Raw genomic sequence first — 18,454 nt, forward strand, 5'->3', positions numbered from 1 at the left:
CTCTTGATCATCTAAAATAATACAAGACCTTGTGTAGTGTATCATAGTGAAAAAAAGTTTCCTGTTTTATATTTAAGAGTATTTTAATTGAATCTTAATGCATTTAAGTTTCTGCAAACCATTATTTTGGCATTCTTTTCATGATAAATACTATGTATTTAGAAAAATCAATATTAAAATTTAGCTTCAAAGAATTCATGAAGCGAAACATAATGAAATCTTGATATATTATATACAGAAGACAAATCCCCAATCATTTCTTTTTATGCAAATGAATTTGATTTAGACATAATTCCCCAACATCACCATGAATTTCCATCTGTGTAACCCTGATGTTCTTAAGCAGTCTGCAGTTACCTCATGCTCTGGGCTATATTCACTCTGCATGTATGGAAACTGTGACTATCTTAACACTTTAGATGATGATATGAATAACAATTGTTTGTTGATTTTATTCTCTATCTCCCTGGATAACCTGCTGTCTGCAAAGGCTGAATAAGTGGCAGATAGCTTTTGTCATCCCTTATCCAAGCTGTACACTTGTAAGGAAGAGCAGGGATAATCGCCTCAATCTAATTAGGGGTTAAAAGAGGCCATGACTGTGATGTGGCAGTGAGACACCTTACTGTAGCAATCCTGTTTGCATTAGAAAAATAAGGTTGTCATATTGATTATTCAAATTGGCTTATATTGGCCAAGGCTCAATGGTTTGTATTGCAGCTGAAGCAGTTGAAGATCCCAGCTATTCACAGACGACCTATGCTATAGCATATATTGTATTGTGGCTTGTTTGCTAATTTAGGGTTTCAAGAATGAAGACGGAGTTTAATCAGGCGATTTAAAGGTTAAACTGATCATCAGAAGTTAGCTTCCATTTTGTGATAGCAATGATTATGTAAATTTTGAATAAGTGAAGATCTAGTGACATTGTAAGTCTCTAAGTGAAGATATTATATATAAAAGCATTATTTAGTCTGTTGTTGATGCATGTTTTGATATTAATCAAAAGGATGTAGCTTGTGTTTCCTGTTTCCCTTCTCACTTCTCTTCAACCTGTCCTCCTTTGCTTCACTTGAGTATTCTGGACTTTGGGTATGTTCTGAGAACGGAAATAGTGGAAAATAGAGACAAGTTTGAAAATTTCTTGTACAAATCTTTAATCACTCTTTCTCAAATGTCCTAGTTAACTGTAAGTCCAGCTAAGTTACTACACATGGATGGCCTGTATTTTGATATTCATATGAAATGTCTGTAGACACTGAATACTTTTTGTGCAATCTCTATTATAAAACCTATTTTTAAAATGAAGAGTCAGTATAATAGTTCCCTCTAGTAGTAGTGAGTTATTTTGCTTTTTGCTTTCTGCTTTTTGAGTATCACATTGGTTCATGGGATTTTTATTCAACATATTTCAATTAGTTAGAATTGTTATTTTGGTGCTTTTTGATGCTCAAATTGTAGCAAGTTTGGTCTGTGTGAACCTGGATTGTCTCCTGTGTCCCTGTTAGTTTGAAATGGTTCTTTACATTTTGTTTCAGTCTCAGACTGAAATTTTTTGTTCCAGAGCCTGGAATTAACCATTTATCCAAATAACCTTGGCTCCTTTTAATCAAGAATGGCATTTAGAAATCAAAATACGATGCTACAGGGATGTCATTTCTTTAGTTCAATGGACAGAACTAGAAAACATACACTGTTTCATTGAATCTAAGATGTGGTCAATTGTAATTTTATGTACTGCTAAGAAAGAAAACACTGCCAATTAATTTTAAGACACCATCTAATGCAAGATGCATCCTCATTACAGATATGTTAAAGTAGTATTCAAAATGTACATCTTAGAATCAATGAAATATGGTATACTAAATCATGAATTCATACGATTTTACTTTGAAATTTGTTGTTACAGGATTTTAACTTAGTTTATACATGTATTTTTTTCTTTTTCAGTGCATGTGTTCCTAATATCATTAGCATAATTATTTATTTGCTTTATTGTATGGTATACATGAAATAGTTTTTTATTTTTTAATTTTTATTAAAATTTTTTTAAATGTTTATTTATTATTAAGAAACAGAGAGAGACAGGGCATAAGCATGGGAGGGACAGTGAGAGGGGGAGACACAGAATCTGAAACCGACTCCAGGCTCTGAGCATCAGCACAGAGCCTGACACAGGGCTCCAACTCAAACCGCGAGATCATGGCCTGAGTCAAAGTCAGACGCTCAACCGACTGAGCCACTCAAGCTCCCCAAGATGGTTTTTTAAAATGATGTTCGTGAGGGGTGCTGGGTGAAGAGCCTGGAGCTGCTTCGGATTCTGTCTCCCTCTCTCTCTGCCCCTCCCCTGCTCTCATTCTGTCTCTCTTTCTCTCAAAAATAAACATAAAAAAAATAAAATAAAATAATGTTCTTGAAATTTAAAAATATTGATACAAAATGTATAAGTAGAACATATCAGAGAATACAGCAGTTAAGTTAGAAAAATGAACCAGCAGTTAAGAATGGTTCAAACTAGAAGTACAAAGGTAACTCAATATTGTGAAATTTGTTAACATTGTTAGCCGTAGTAATAAGTCAAAAGAGTTTAGTGGTATCTACCCTGCATTTCAGTTATTTTTTGGTAATTCAGAGTTTAAGATCTAGGTATTGTTATGTGATTTTAAAAATAAGAGTCAGGAGCTCCTGGGTGGCTCAGTCGGTTAAGCGTCTGACTTTGGCTCAGGTCATGATCTCACGGCTTGTGAGTTTGAACCCCAGGTCAGGCTCTGGGCTGACAGCTCAGAGCCTGGAGTCTCCCGCTCTCTCTGCCCCCATCCCCCTCTCAAAAATAAACATTAAAAAATATTTTAAAATATAAGTCAAATCATACAGTAAAACACACAGATCTTATGTATACAGTTCAGTAAATTTTAACAAATACCTTCATTGGTAGAACTTGGGTTCCATATCCCATCCCCTTCAAAAATTTCCTTGTGCTCCTTTGCAGTCAGTCCTTTCCCCCAGCCTCCAGAGGCAACTGCCGTTCTAATTTCATTTACAATAGATTAGTTCAGAACTTGATATAACTGGCATTGTATTTTTTTGTACCTGGCTTCTTTTGCTCAGTATAATGTGTTTGAGATTTACCCATGTTGTCGCATGTATTAGTAGTTTGTTCCTTTTATTGCTGGCTAGTATTCCATTGTGTGAATATACCGCAGTTCATTCTGTTGAAGGATATTTTGGGTTGTTTTCACTTTGGAGCTATTATGATTAAGGCTGCCATGCACTTTCTTGTACAAGTCTTTGGGGAGCGTGTGTTTTTATCTCTCTTGGGTGAATACCTAGCAGTGAGTTTTTAGCTTTTGAGACTAAAGTAGCTATGAACATTTGTATATATGTCTCTGAAGGGACATGTTTGCATTTTTTTTTTGGCATAAATACTGAGCAGTGGGTTAGATGGATAGGTGTATGAAATAGGTAGTATGATAAATGTGTATTTTACTGCCAGAAGGGTTTTGTACAGTTGTTTTAGTTTATATCCCCATAAACAATGTATGTTTGAACTAGAAGTTTCAGTTGCACATCTTTACCAACATTTGGTGTCACAGACCTTTGAATTCCACCTGTTCTAATGGATTTGAAGTTGTATTTCATTGTGAGTTTTAAGTAGCATTCTTCTGACGACTAATGATGTTAAACAGGGTTTTTTCTGTGCTTACTGGCTGTTTGTGTATTTTCCCTTATAAAGTGTTTGTTCAAACCTTTTATCTATTTTTCAAGAAAAGATTATTTCTCTTTTTATTATTAAGTTGTGAAAATTTCTTACATATTGTGTGTTCAATTTGTTAGATATGTGTTGTGAATATCTTCTCTTGGTCTGTGGCATGTCTATTGGTTTCTTAACAACGTTTTTAGATAAATAGTAGTTTTATAATTTGAAGTCCGGTATATAATGTTTTTTCTTTTATATTTACTACTTTGACTTTTTTTCTTACATGTAAAAGCTAGAATCAGTTTGTTACATTCTACAAAAACCCTTGTTGCTACATTGATTGGAATTGCATTGAATCTTTAGATCTGTTTGGTAGGAACTCGTATCTGTAAGATATATTTTACCATTCACGGACATAGTATACTTCTTCATTTATTTAGTACTTTAAAAATGTCCTAATAAAAAATAATTTTTTTCTTCTATAAAAGTCTTGCAGGTATTTTGTAAAGTTTATGTCTGTCTACTTTGTATGTTTATTGTATTTATTGCTGGTATATTTGTCCTATTTGGGATTTGAAGGGAGTTCTGCTAATATTTTTCCAATGAGAATAATTTTGTTCTGGTTTTTGGTAGATATCATTTACTGTTTAACAAGATCGCCTTCTATTCCTAGCTGGATAAAATTTTTTAGAAATTATTTTATTTATATATTTTTATTAAAAATATTTTTACAGTAATTGAAATTATTTTAAAGTTTTCCTCTTTTTCTCTAAGAATGTGGTGAATAATAACTGGTTTTCTGTTATTAGTCTGTCCTTGCATTCCTGAGATGAACTCAATTTGCTTGTGATGTATTATCTTTTTGTATATATTACTGGATTCATTTGATTTGTTTGTTTATTAATATTTTTTATTTTTGTTCGTGTGTGAGATTTACCTGTAATTTTCCCTCTTGTTCTTTCCTTCTCCAATTTTATTTTATTTTATTTTATTTTTATTTTTTTTTTATTTTTGCATTTTATTTATTTTAGTAAGAGAGAGACCACCAGCAGGGGAGAGGGGCAGAGGGAGAGGGAATCTTAAGGGGGTTCCATGCTCAGCACAGAGCCCGACATGGGGCTCGATCCTCTGACCCTGGGATCATGAGTTGGATGCTCAACTGAGTCCTTCTCCAATTTTTAGTATCAAGGTTATAATAGACTTGTAAATGTAATGGAAAACTCTAGTAGGGGATATTGATAGTGGAGAAGGCTGTGTGTGTGCGGGGAGGAGATATATGGGAAGTCTCTGTGCCTTCCACTTATTTTGCTGTGAACTTAAAACTGCTCTAAAATTAAAGTCTGTTAAAAAAATGTAATGATGAATGGTCTATCAGTTTCTATTCTTGAGAAGTTTGTGTAGGATTGAAATTATATATGGAATATATAATTGAATATTTGGTAGAACTAGCCTATAATACAACTTAGGCTTAGTATTATCATTGTGAGGGGGTTTTAAACTACTTATTCAGGTTTTTTGATGGTTATAGGACTATTAAGCCTTTCTATTTTATCATTTTTTCTTTTTTTTCTTTATTTAATCTTAAATCAGTTTCTGTAAGATTTTATTCTAGAAATTGGTCTGGCAGATTTGTTTTACCTGAGTTTACAAATTTATTGGCATGATATTCTCTTAGCTTTTTTTCCCTCTGCTTTTTAAAATGTTAACACTGTTTATTGTCTCCCATTCATTTCTCATTTCCCCTTTATTGTTTTTTTGAAAAAGAAACAAAGAGATAAGCACCCATGTCTTCTTTGAAGATGACATTTTGTGCTAGATTATTCAGAGTTCATTTTTAAAGTATTTCTCTTCCCAAGTATCTCCTCTCCTACTCTGTTTAACTCATTTTGTTTTACACATGCCACACCACATACTACATAATCCTTTTGTCAGTGTTCCAATCATTATTCCTTATGCAGTTTTAAAATTAGATATAAATTATACTTATTCTGTTACAGTAATAAGTGGTACATGTTATACAACAGTTTTTAATGTTTATTTTTGAGAGAGAGAGTGAGAGAGCAACTGAATGCTAGTGGGGGAGGGCAGAGAGAGAAGGAGATGGAGGATCCAAAGTGAGCTCAGTGCTGATGTCAGAGAGCCTGACGCGGGGCTCAAATTCACAAGCCTTGAGATCATGTCCTGAGCCGAAGTTGGACACTTAGCCAACTGAGCCACCCAGGCGCCCCCAACATTTTCTTTTTTTATTTGAGTAGTGTTAGTATCGCTAATGATGAGTGGGAAATGAATAAGAAATGATGTCTTTAGATCTTCCTGAGTGTTCTATTTGATGAGGGTTGTAAGTAAAAAATAAAAATGGTAATAGAATTAGTGCTTTAAGGACAAGACCTCTTGGAGTGTATGTTCCCATCTTATAGACTAGTTGTTACTGATTTTGTTTCTTGGTCAATATCATTTTGTACAAAGTACCAAATGTAATAAATAGAAGTTTATTTGACTTTCGTTTATCACTGTTGGCACATTTGGGCCTTTTTGGAAATACGTGATGGAATATTTAGGATCATAGTGGCTGGGAGAAAAAATCGGGATACTCCGTCTTAACAGTATACAAGACAGTCTGATCAAAAAGAAATTTTCCCATCAAAAATGCCAGTGATACCTGATTGAGAAAATTTAAGAGAGTAAACTACTTTTGCTAATATTGCAGAGCCCAAAATGCTGGAGGACTAATTGAAAACCAACATAGTCTACACTTACACAGTACGATGAATATTGCCATCAGCACAGATGTTTCCACTTGCTGTTATGTAGTCTGTTTTCCCCCCACCTCAATCTTAGCTGCTAATGTGCTTTCTGTCACTATAAATTAGTTTATATTTTCTAAAATTTTATATAAGTGGAATCACAATATACTTTATGTATTCTTTTGTGTTTGGCTTTTTTCCCTCAGCATTATGATATTGTGATTTATCCATGATGTTGGATGTATTAGCAGTTAGTTCCTTTTGAATGAAAAGTAATGTAGTTTTGTATAAATATATCACATTTTGTTTTTATACTCATCTATTAATAGATATTTGAGTTGTTTTCCATTTTGGATATTACTAGATCTGTTGTGAGCATTCATATAAAGTTCTTCAAGTGGACATATGTTTTCTTTACCTGGAAAGTGAATGACTGGCTTGGTTGGAAGGTTTAGATTTAACTTTTAAGAACCTGCCAAATGGTTTCCTGAAAGGGTTGTATTGTTTTACCTTTAAATGACTGGCATATGAGATTCCACGTTTCTCCAGATCCTTGCCAAAATTTGTATTGCTGTTTCTTTTTAATTTTAGCCTTTATAATGGATTTGTAGATGCATCCTGCTTTGGTTTTAATTTTCATTTCCCTGATGTCAAATTATGCTGAGCATCTTATGTTTATTGGCCATTTGTGTATCTATTTTTTGTGTAGTGTCCGGTCAAATTTTGCTCCTATTTTTAAAGTTTTACTGAAGTATAATTTGTATATGGTAAACTGCACATATTTTTAAAGTGTGCAATTTGATATTTTTTTATTTCTGTATATACTGTATATACCAGTGATACCATCGCCACAGTCAACACAGTCAAGGTTCGCTAGAACCTTTCCCCTTCATAACCAAAGGCTTAGTCAGGCTCCTTTATTATACCCTTCTTCTCTCTCGTCTTGCTCTTTCTCCCACTGGCACCTATTTACTCTAACTGTAGATGAGTTTACATTTTCCACAACTTTATGTAAATGTAATAATGTGGTATGTATTCCTTTTGTCTGTCTTCTTTCACTCAGCATAATTATTCTGAGCTGCATCTATATTGTTGCATGTATTTTTCTTTATTGCGGAATAGTATGCCTTTGTATGTGTATGAAACAGATTGTTTTCCCAGTTACTTACTGATGGAGACATGTTTTCAGGTTTTGGCTATTATAAAACAAACTGCTATGAAAATTTGTGTAAATGTATGGCCATACTTTCTTTTTGGCAGTAGAAGGGCTGGATCATATGGTAGATTTATTCTTAATTGCGAGACTGTTTTCCAAAGTGGTTATACCATCATACAATCTTGCCAGCAGCATGTGAGTGTTCCAGTTATTCCACAGCTTTATTAATACTACATATATGGGTAATCTTTCATTTTAGACATTTTAATAGGTATGAATTAGCCTATTATGGCTTTAATTTACATTTCTCTCATAACTAATGGTATTGAGAATTTTTTTTTAAGTTTTATTTATTTGTTTCTTTTGACAGAGAGTGAGAGAGAGAGAGAGAGAGAGAGAGAGAGAGAGAGAGAGGGCATGAGCAGGGCAGGGGCAGAGAGAGGGAGAGAGAATACTGAGCAGGCTCTGCACTGCCAGCATAGAGCCCGACGTGGGGCTCAAACTCACAAACTGTGAGATCATGACCTGAGCCGAAACCAGGAGTCGGGCACTTACCCGACTGAGTCACCCAGGTGCCCCGAGAATGTTTTCAGTGTTCTCATTTGCCACCTATATATATTTCTTAGTGAAGTATCTGTCCACATCTTCTGCTTGCTTTTTATGTTGGGTCATTTCCTTATTATTAAGTTTGGAGAGTTCTTTATATTTCTAGATTCAGGTGCTATATCAGATGTATGCTGTAGCTTTTCTTTCATTCACTAGGAGTGCCTTTTGAAGACAAGTTTTTAATTTTGATAAAGTTTAGTTTATTCATTTATTCTTTTGTAGATCATGATTTTGGTGTTGATCTAGGAGATCTTTGCCTAGCCAAAGGTTACAAAGATTTTCTATATTCTTCTACCAGTTTTATAGTTTTAGTTTTTTTTTTTTTTTTTTAATTTTTTTTTTCAACGTTTATTTATTTTTGGGACAGAGAGAGACAGAGCATGAACAGGGGAGGGGCAGAGAGAGAGGAAGACACAGAATCGGAAACAGGCTCCAGGCTCTGAGCCATCAGCCCAGAGCCTGACGCGGGGCTCGAACTCACGGACCGCGAGATCGTGACCTGGCTGAAGTCGGACGCTTAACCGACTGCGCCACCCAGGCGCCCCTAGTTTTAGTTTTTACATTTAAGTCTGTGGCCTATTTTGAGATAAATTTTGAGTATGATATGAAATCTGGATCAAAGTTCTTTTTTTTTCATCTTGAAAATTTAGTATTGGCAGCATATTTTTTCCACCAGATCACCTTTCTTTTTTGGATTGCCTTTTATTTTTGTAATAAAATCTGATGTCCAGAAAGGGGTTGGTCTGTTTGTAGGCATTTGGCTTGTTCCACTAGAAGTGCTTGTCTGTCTTGGTGCCAGTACCACACTGTTGATTATTGTAGCATTATAATACTTAGAATCGTGTAGTCTTAGCCTTCATACTTTATTCTTTTTTCAGAGTTGTTTTTGCTGTCTTAGGTTCTTTCCACTACCATATGACTTTTGCAATTATTTTGTCAGTTTCTATGAAATACTTTGCTTATATTTGATTGGGATTGCATTGAATCTGTAGATCAATTTGGAGAGAATTAACAGCTTAATAATATTGAGTCTTCTGATATGTTAACAAGGTGTATTTCTTCATTTATTGAGGTCTTAAATGATTTTTCCTAGCAGTGTTTTGTAACTTACAGTTTAGAGGTCTCTGACATTTTCTTTTTTCATATTTATCCGGAAGTATTTTATATTTGTGATGTTACTGCAAATGATATATATGTAGCACTTAAAAATTTTAATTTTTGATAGTTTGCTGATAGTATATGTATATACACTTGAATTTGGTATATTGATCTTGTATCCTGCAACCTCATTAAATTCACTTATCATTCTAGTTGCTTTTTTATATAGATTCCATAAGATTTTCTGTGGAAATGATTGTGCTGTTTGTAATGAAGACAGTTTTACTTCTTTCCAATCTGGGTGTCTTTTGTTTCTTTTTCTTGCCTGACTCCTCAGACTAGAGCCTCCAATACAACATTGATAGAAGTGGAAAGTTTGGATATCTTTGTTTTGTTCCTGATATTAGTGAGATAGCATTTACTCTTTTTCACTATTAAGTGTGATGTTCCCTGGCAGATTTTTGGTAAATGACTTTTAAAGGTTGAGGAAATACTCTCCTAGTTCTTGTTTGCTGACAGTGTTTTTTTTGTTTTTATTTTTTTAAGAAATATGTGTTGGATTTTGTAAAAATGCTTTTTTGGGGGTGATTATTGAGACTATCTTTTTCTTTTATTTAATTGTTAATGTGGTGAATTACATTGATTGATTTTCATATGTAAAGCACTTTTGCATCTCTTGTGGAAAACTCCACTTAGTCATTGTCTATTATCCATTTCATATATTTGTTGCATTTAATTGGCTATAGTTATATTTAAAATATTTACATTTGTTTTCATGAGGAATATTGGTCTGCAGTTTCACTTTCTTATAATATCCTTGACTATATTTGGTATCAGGTAGTGCTGGCCTCAAAAGAATGAGTTGGGAAGTTCTTCTTTCTTTTTTTCTTTCTTTCCTTTTGTAGAAACAAGACTATTTATTACATATGCCATCAAAAAAATAATAATAAAAAACTCTTCTTTATCTATACCTGCTTTTTTTTTAATGTTTATTTATTTTTGAGACAGAGAGACAGAGCATAAGCATGGGAGGGGCAGAGAGAGGGAGACACAGAATGCAAAGCAGGCTCCAGGCTCTGAGCTGTCAGCACAGAGCCGGATGCATGGCTTGAACTCTTGAACCATGAGATCATGACATGAGCCGAAGTCAGAGGCTTAAATGACTGAGCCACCCAGGTGCCCCTCCACACCTGAATTTTTTTGTAGTAATGTCTTATACATTTCCATTTAGAATATTTCTGTATTATTTTAGGGTCTTTATGTTATACACAAGAAAGTAACATTGACAAACTTAAGTAAAAACGAATTTAGCAAAGGATAGTGAGGGCTCACAGAATTGATACGAGGCTAAAATATCAGGAGTATCTGAGAAAGCAAGAAGGGAATAAAAGTCACAGCACCTGTCTTTTAAGAAGAGCCCACCTGTTCAGAAACTGGTTTGCCAGTTGCATTGCCACCACCACCATGGCTGCTACTCTGAAAGGTATCATTTTCAAATCTGCATTCTGGCTTCATTGTTATCTTCAAAATTTAAGTCCAAGTAAAGGGCTTTTGATTGGCTAAGATTAAGTTATGTATCTAACTTTCTGATCTTTTTATCTCCCATAGTCAGAGGCATGGAGTTGGGTAGTAAGGATGCACGGAATTATTGTCATGGAAAAACAACATATAACGGGGGAAGAGGTAAAGTTCCAGAAGTAAACTGTATGCTATTAGGAAGGATGTAGTTTCTGGCAGACAAAAAAATCCCGTCTGATTAATGTCTACTATAAACCCTTTTCCATTGTCAGTTATGAGTTCCATTCACATTACCTACTGTTTACTCCTGATAATATTACTTTTCCTGATATAAACTAGTCTGGTACTAGTTTTGTGTTCCTGGTACTGTTAAAGTGAAATAAAATAGCTTGGCTTCCCATTTAGGGATAGCCCTAAATATCAGATGCATTTCTGTAGAAACATTGGGTTAGCATCCCACTTCAATTCTGCCCATCGTCCCCACAGATTTTCACAGAACGTATTCCATGAAAGGAATTCATTAGGCATGAACCTGAGGGCCTAAGAGTGTCAAGTTACCTAAATTCTTTCGCTGCTGCATTATTTAAATTGAATCTATCTAGGTGTCACTTAGAAATGGCATTTGGCCTGGATATTTCTTCGCAGAACAGTTTATAACTAAAAATTAAATTTCCTTAATGGAGAAATTAATAAAAAAATTAGAGAAATATTGTTATGCAGGTTATCTGTTTCTTTAGTGAGCTTCGGTAGTTTTTGTCTTTTAAGGAGTTAGTTCGTTTCACCTAAGGTATTTAATATATAAGCATAAAGCTGTTCACAGTAGTCCCTTTTCATCCTTTTAATATCTGTAGAATCTATACTGATGGTACTTCTTTCATTTGTGTATTGAATAATTTTTCTTTTTTTCTCATCAGTCTGGCTAGAGCTTTATCAATTTTATTGCTTTTCTCAAAGAATCAGCTCTTAGGTTTATTGATATCTTCTATAGTTTTTCTGTTTTCTGTTTCATTGCTTTCCACATTGAACTATATTATTTCCTTTTTCCTGCTTATATTGGGTTTAATTTGCTCCTTTTTTTTTCAAGTTTCTTTTTTAACAGAAATCATGCGTCATATTTCATGGCCATGTTAACATCTACGGTGTCACAGTACCACCACACACCCCCCCCTCACTCAACCTGTTCTTCTTTGTGCTCTTATGGCATCCTGTATATGCATTATTCTGTCTACCTCCCTGTCCTGCAGTTGTTGGTTTAAAGAACTGCCTTCCCAGAGGATTTGAAGGAAGGACGCATATTGGCAAAGCTGTAATTTTCAGTGGTCCACTTGGTGCCTCAAACCTAGGAGATGCACAGAGGAATGTATATAAGTAAAGTCAATGTAAGATGTGTGTTTACTTTAAAAAGTTGGCAAGACAGGATGCTGCATTAAAAAAAAAAATCAAAAAGGAAACATCAAATTCAACTTAAAGGAAAAAACTTAAAGGAAACTGAGAAAACAACAAAGCAAATCAACTCCTAAAAAAGAGTTCTTCGGGGCGCCTGGGTGGCACAGTCGGTTAAGCGTCCGACTTCAGCCAGGTCACGATCTCGCGGTCCGGGAGTTCGAGCCCCGGGTCAGGCTCTGGGCTGATGGCTCAGAGCCTGGAGCCTGTTTCCGATTCTGTGTCTCCCTCTCTCTCTGCCCCTCCCCCGTTCATGCTCTGTCTCTCTCTGTCCCAAAAATAAATAAACGTTGAAAAAAAAAAATTAAAAAAAAAAAAAAAGAGTTCTTCATCTTGGTGATCACATTTATTGAAAGGGTTGGAAAAAAATAAAAATACTCTTTAGCTTAAGAATTTTTGAGTTATCTGGAAATCAACTCATTTCAGGAGTGGAAGAATCCTTGGTCATTTCTTAATGTTGCAATTAATGCAGGTTTCTCTTTTGAGTGTCTTCTACATTTAAAGAGGCAATCATACAAAGTCTCCTATATTCCATAACACGATAAATTCTTTGTTTCAGCCAACTCTTAATGGAGGGGCAACTAGAACAACACCATCTCCCTGGACAAAGAGCATCGGAATATTCCGTTTTGTTGACTTATATACCTCCTTGTAGGTTTCCTCATCAATTTCTATGGTAGTCATAGTCTCTTCCACATCTCCCAATATCATATTTAAATGCTGATCATAAGCATGTAATCTGCCTCGAAGCTCTCTGTTATTTTTCATTTTCACATAAATTCACTCATCCAGGCTGAGCCTGATGAGATCCAGGGGCTCCTCTACGGTGTTGGTAGTTTGTTGCTGGTCCAAGTCATCTGCCCCATGTTTCAAACCCTGAAGTTTCTTAAGGTATAAACTGAGGCCATTGCTTTGAGACCTTTCATCTTTTCTCATATAAGTACTTAGTGCTTTATTCTCCTTTAGGAGGATCCACAGGTTCTGATATGTTGTGTTTTCATTTTCATTCAGTTAAATAATTGCTGATTTCACTTTGATTTATTGTTTGATCAGGGTTACTTAAAAGAGTGGTATTTATTTTTCAAATATTTCTGGATATCTTTTTATAATTCATTTTTGATTTACTTTGATTATGCCAAAGAGCATACTTTGTATGATTTGAATCCTTTTAAATTTATTGAGATGTTTTATGGCTCAGCATATGTGCTATTTTAATGAATGTTTTGAAAACTGCTTCTTCTGCTTGTTCTTATATGGGGTGTCTTGTAAACGTCAACTGGGTCAAGTTGGTTGATAGTGTAGTCACCTCTGTCCTTGCTAAAGATTTTTCTCTTTACTTAAGAGAAAGGAATTGAAATTTCCAAGCATAATTCTGGATTTGGGTGGATATTTTTGCAATCCAGTACACATTTTTAAGCTTTATTCTGGGTTGCAGTCAAGTTCCTTGGAGACAATTTGGCCTCTTAGGTCTCGCTATTATGATTCGATAGGTGGGTCTGGAGCAGTACTCAGTCTAGTGCTAACTATTCCTCATAACTGAGGTATGAACTTGATGAGTATTCTAACAAATGCCTGTGAATTATGAGTTTTTCCTGTCTAGCTTGTTGGAGCAGCATTCTTTTTCACTTTGAGCATCAGGTTCTGATCTCCATTTCTTTGGGATGGTGTTTTCTTTGCTTCTTGTCCTTGCTTTACAGGCATGCGCTATTTAGTACTTTGCTGAATATACAAAGGGGATTCTCGATAGATTTTTACAGTTCTGTCTACGTGCTCTGTCTCCTCTCTTGTCCTCTGTCCTATGAACTCTAGTTGCCTTAGTTTCCATGGAATCTCAGCTCTGACTCCTCAAATCCAGAGATTGCCAGGCTCCACCTGGGTTCTCTCTCCTTGTGCTGTGATCGGTGATCTGTAGTGATAAGCCTCCATTTATTTGTTTCTTGTCTCTCAGGAATCACTGTTCTTTGTTGCCTGATTTGCAATGTCTTGTAAATCTTTTTTTTTTTTTTTAAGAGAGAACACAAGTTGGGGAGAGGGCTAGAGAGAGGGAGAGAGAGAGGGAGACAAAGAAAGAATATCTTAAGCAGGCTCCATGCTCAGCATGGAGCCCCACATGGGCCTTTATCCCATGACCCTGTAATCATGACTTGAGCTGAAATCAAGAGTCAGACACTCAACTGACTGAGCCACTCAGGTACCCCCTTGTAAATCATTTTTTAAAAACATTTTGGTTTTGTTATTGTTGTTTTGACATTTTGTTTTGTGATTATTTCAGAGAGAGACACAGAGTATATTCCTTTTTACTCTGTCTTAGAGTCTTCTGCCCATTTTAAATTTTATTCCAATCTCCCATGTGTTTTTCGTTGAGCAAAAGCTATTAACTTTGATAATAAAGTTCCAATTTATTAATTTTCTTAAATCTTCATATTTGCTTAAACCTTCTCTACCTCAAGGTCACAAAGATTTTCTTCTAGTAGTTTTTATAGGCTTGGTTTTTCCATTTATGTCCATGATTTATTTTGACTTATAAATTGAGGTAAGCTTGATGTTCTTTTTTTTTTTTTTTTGATACAGGTAGCCAATTACTCCAGGACCTTCTTTCTTGATTAAATTCGACTGATACCTTGATACTGTAGCAAAAATCCACTTCTCTTATATATGTTGGGCCTTTTCTGGTCTCCACATTCTGTCTTATTAATCTCTATATATTAACAATACATAATCTAATCATCACAGCACGATTACTGTGCCATTGAGCAAATGATTTTCATAGCTGATTTACCAAAATTAATAGCTTTTGTTCTTTGAAAAACACAGAAGTTCATTTCTCTGTATTTCATTTGTTTTCTCTTTCATTATTGCCCGTTCTCACTTTTTTTTTTTCTGATTTCTATTCACTTGAGGTTTATTTTGATCTTATTTTTCTAGCTTCAGAGGGAATTTTGATCATTAAAACTAGACCTCTTCTTTTTTTCTAATAAAAACATTTAAGGCTATAAATTTTCTGCAGCACTATTTTTAGTTAGATATTTTGGTCTTTTATAGATGTTTTGTTGTTGATGAATTTTAATTTAATTTTGTTGTATTCAGAAAGTGTACTTCATAAGACTTAGTCTTTTGAATCTTCTGAGATTTTTTTAATTGTCCTACAGTTTATCATATAATAGTGAGTATATTGCAGTTGTCAGGCATAGTGCTGTATAAATATCAGTTGGGTTAAGGTAGTGATATTATTGTTCAGGTCTTCTCTATAATTATTAATTTCTTTCCTTGTTAAATTGACATATGTCAATTTCTCCATTTAAGATTCTGAATTCTTCGTTTTCTGTCTTTAATTCTGCATGCTTTTGCTTGATTGTTTTTAAAGTCTGTTAGGAAGCATATATGCATTTGTAATTGTTATATTAGTTTCCTACAGTAGCCCTGTTATCATAAACTGTCTTTTTTGCATCTGTAGGAATCCTTGCTTCCCTGGTCTGTTTTGAATAGTATTAACCTATCTATTCTAGCTTTTTTATTCTTACAAGTTGCATAAACACCTCATTTTTCTAGTTTTTTCATTCAGTCTCTGTTTTTCATGTTAAATTTGGCTTCTTTTAGATAGCCTATGTTTGGATCTTATTTTTTTTTATACATTTGGACTGTGCCTTTTAAGTGAATGGTTTAATCCATTTTTACCTAATACAGTTTTGGGTATGGTTGTATTTATCTCTGTAATTTTCCTTAGCTTTTTAAAAATTATGGCATTTTTCTCTCTGTTTCTTTTTTTATTTTTTCCACCCATCCCCGCACTAACCTCCCCTCTGGTAATCACTAGTTTGTTCTCTTTATTTAAGAGTCTGTTTTTTGTTTTTTTTCTCTCTCTTTTTTTTTTTGTTCATTTGTTTCTTAAATTCTGTATATGAGTGAAATCATATGGTATTTGTCTCTCTCTGACTTATTTCACATAGCATTATACTGTCTAGGTCCATCTGTGTTAATTGCATGTAGCAAGAGCTCATTATTTTTTTATGGCTGTGTAATGTTCTTTTGTATATATATGTATGTGTATGTGTGTGTGTGTATATATGTATTTGTGTTTATATATATATACGCTTATATATGTATATGTACATATGTATATACACCCACACGGATCACATCTTCTTTATCCATTCATCTATTGATGAACACCGGTTGCTTTCAGATCTTGGTTTTTGTGAATAATGCTGTAATAAACACAGGGGTGCATGTATCTTCTTGAATTAGGTTTCTTGCCTTCTTTTTTCTTGTTACTCAAATAATTTTTAGTATTTAATTTAAATTTCCTTATTGTTTTGAAAATATATTTCCTTGTATTCGTTTCTTTCGTTGCCCTAGAGATTACATCTTTAACTTTTCCCATTAAACTACATCTTTAACTTATTACATTCTACTTCAGTTATCATTCTACTTATTCTAAGAAATAGTATCTTTATTTCATCTTCAATTTTGAATAATAGTTTTCCTCTGTATAGTTCTTGGCTGACAAGTTTTTTTTTTTTTCCACATCAAATATTGTTCCAGTGTCTTGACTTTCAAAGTTTCTGATGTGCAGTTAGCCATAATCTTATAGTTATTCCTTTATATAATTTATTTTTGCTCCCTGGCCTCTTTACTGTTTTCTCTTTATCTTTGGCTTTTATCACTTTTATTGTCATGCATGTGGGAGTGGTTTTCTTTATGTTTAGTTCACTTGTTGTTCAATGAGTTTTTTGACTATGTAAATCAGTGTTTTCCACCAAATTTGGGAAGTTTGGGAGCATTATTTTTAAAAATATTGTTCATTTCTTCCTTTCCTCTTGGTATTCCACTTGCCCATATGCTGAACCACTTGCTCTTATGCCACAGATCTCTTGAGGTTCTATTCATTTTCATTAATTGTATTTCTCATTGTACTCCAGATTGGGTAACTTACATTAATGTATCATTAAGCTCACTGATCTTTGTTTTGCTTTTTTTTTACTTTCAGCTTGAGAATTTTCCTTAGGGGAAAAAAATAGTTTCCATGTCTCTAATGAGATTTCCTATCTGTTCATTCATTGATACTATTTTTTTCTTCAATATTTGAACAATTTGTGACAACTGTCAAGAAATCTCTGCCTGCTAAAACTAATATCTAGTTTACTCATAGTTTCTGTTCACTTTTTTCTTATATGGTCCACACTTTATTATTTATTTGCATGTCTAGTATTTTTGACTTAAGATTTGAACATTGTAACCACTCTAGATTCAGTTGTGTTCTTTGGGGAATATTTTATTTTGTGGTGTTTTGTTTTTGTTCTTTGCTTACCTTAAACAGCAAACTTCCTCTCTTGACTGTAGGCAGTATCTGATATCTCCATATACTTTATGGTTTCTACTGCTGCTTTTTAAAACTGGTTTCATGATCTGTTCTGTTCCTCTTTTGTTCCTTGATTGCCAGCCAAGACTGTAGATGAGATAGAGCTCACTCTGTCTGCTTTTCTTCTATAGATGATTCTCTAATTTTCAGCTGCTCTACCAGTTTTACAATTTATACTTAGATGCTTCAAGTCCATTTTACATCAATTTTCTGCCATCAGAGATGCAATCAGTTCTTAGTTCCAACTGATATAACGAAATTCCACAGACTGGATGGCTTAAAAGCCATTTATTTCTCATATTTCTAGAGGCTGGGAAGTATGAGATCAAGGTGCCAGTATGGTTGGTGTGTAGTGAGGGCCCTTTTCCTGATTTGTGGATGGCCATCTTCTTCCTGAATCCTCACATGGTGAAAGAGGGAGGGCTCTGGTCTCTTCCACATCTTATAAAGGCACCAATTCAGTCATGGGGAATCTGCCCTCATGATCTCGTCTAAACCTACTTATCTCCCAAAGTTCCCCACCTCCAAATGCAGTCACACTGGGGATTAGGGTTTCAACATATGAATTTTAGGGAACACAAACATTCAGTCCATAGCACACATGTTTGGGGGACTCATTCAGTTTCAAAAAGCATCAAGTGTGTACATTTTTCTCTGATCACTACCTACATTTTTACTGGATTCCCTGAAAATTTTCCCTAAACACTGGTATGTGTGGTTTACTTGTCAGAACTTGGTAGGTTATATTCAGGTTTGGGCCATATTCTGTCTGTGATACTCTTGCTGCTAATATTTCTCCCTTTAAATTTCCTGTGCTCTTTCAATCCTGAATT

At 34.4% G+C, this 18,454-nt stretch overlaps 1 protein-coding gene and 1 pseudogene across 1 annotated transcript in view; one reads left to right on the plus strand and one right to left on the minus strand.

The window, feature by feature from the left end:
• Window positions 1–18,454, plus strand: part of RSRC1 (arginine and serine rich coiled-coil 1) — a 245,061-nt gene that overhangs the window by 149,148 nt on the left and 77,459 nt on the right. The gene's annotated exons all lie outside the window — the stretch shown is intronic.
• On the minus strand, window positions 12,587–13,215 carry LOC121033907 (U6 snRNA-associated Sm-like protein LSm3; annotated as a pseudogene).

Source organism: Herpailurus yagouaroundi, unplaced genomic scaffold (assembly GCF_014898765.1).
Source record: "Herpailurus yagouaroundi ecotype Mexico unplaced genomic scaffold, PumYag 159, whole genome shotgun sequence".
Classification (NCBI taxonomy): domain Eukaryota; kingdom Metazoa; phylum Chordata; class Mammalia; order Carnivora; family Felidae; genus Herpailurus; species Herpailurus yagouaroundi.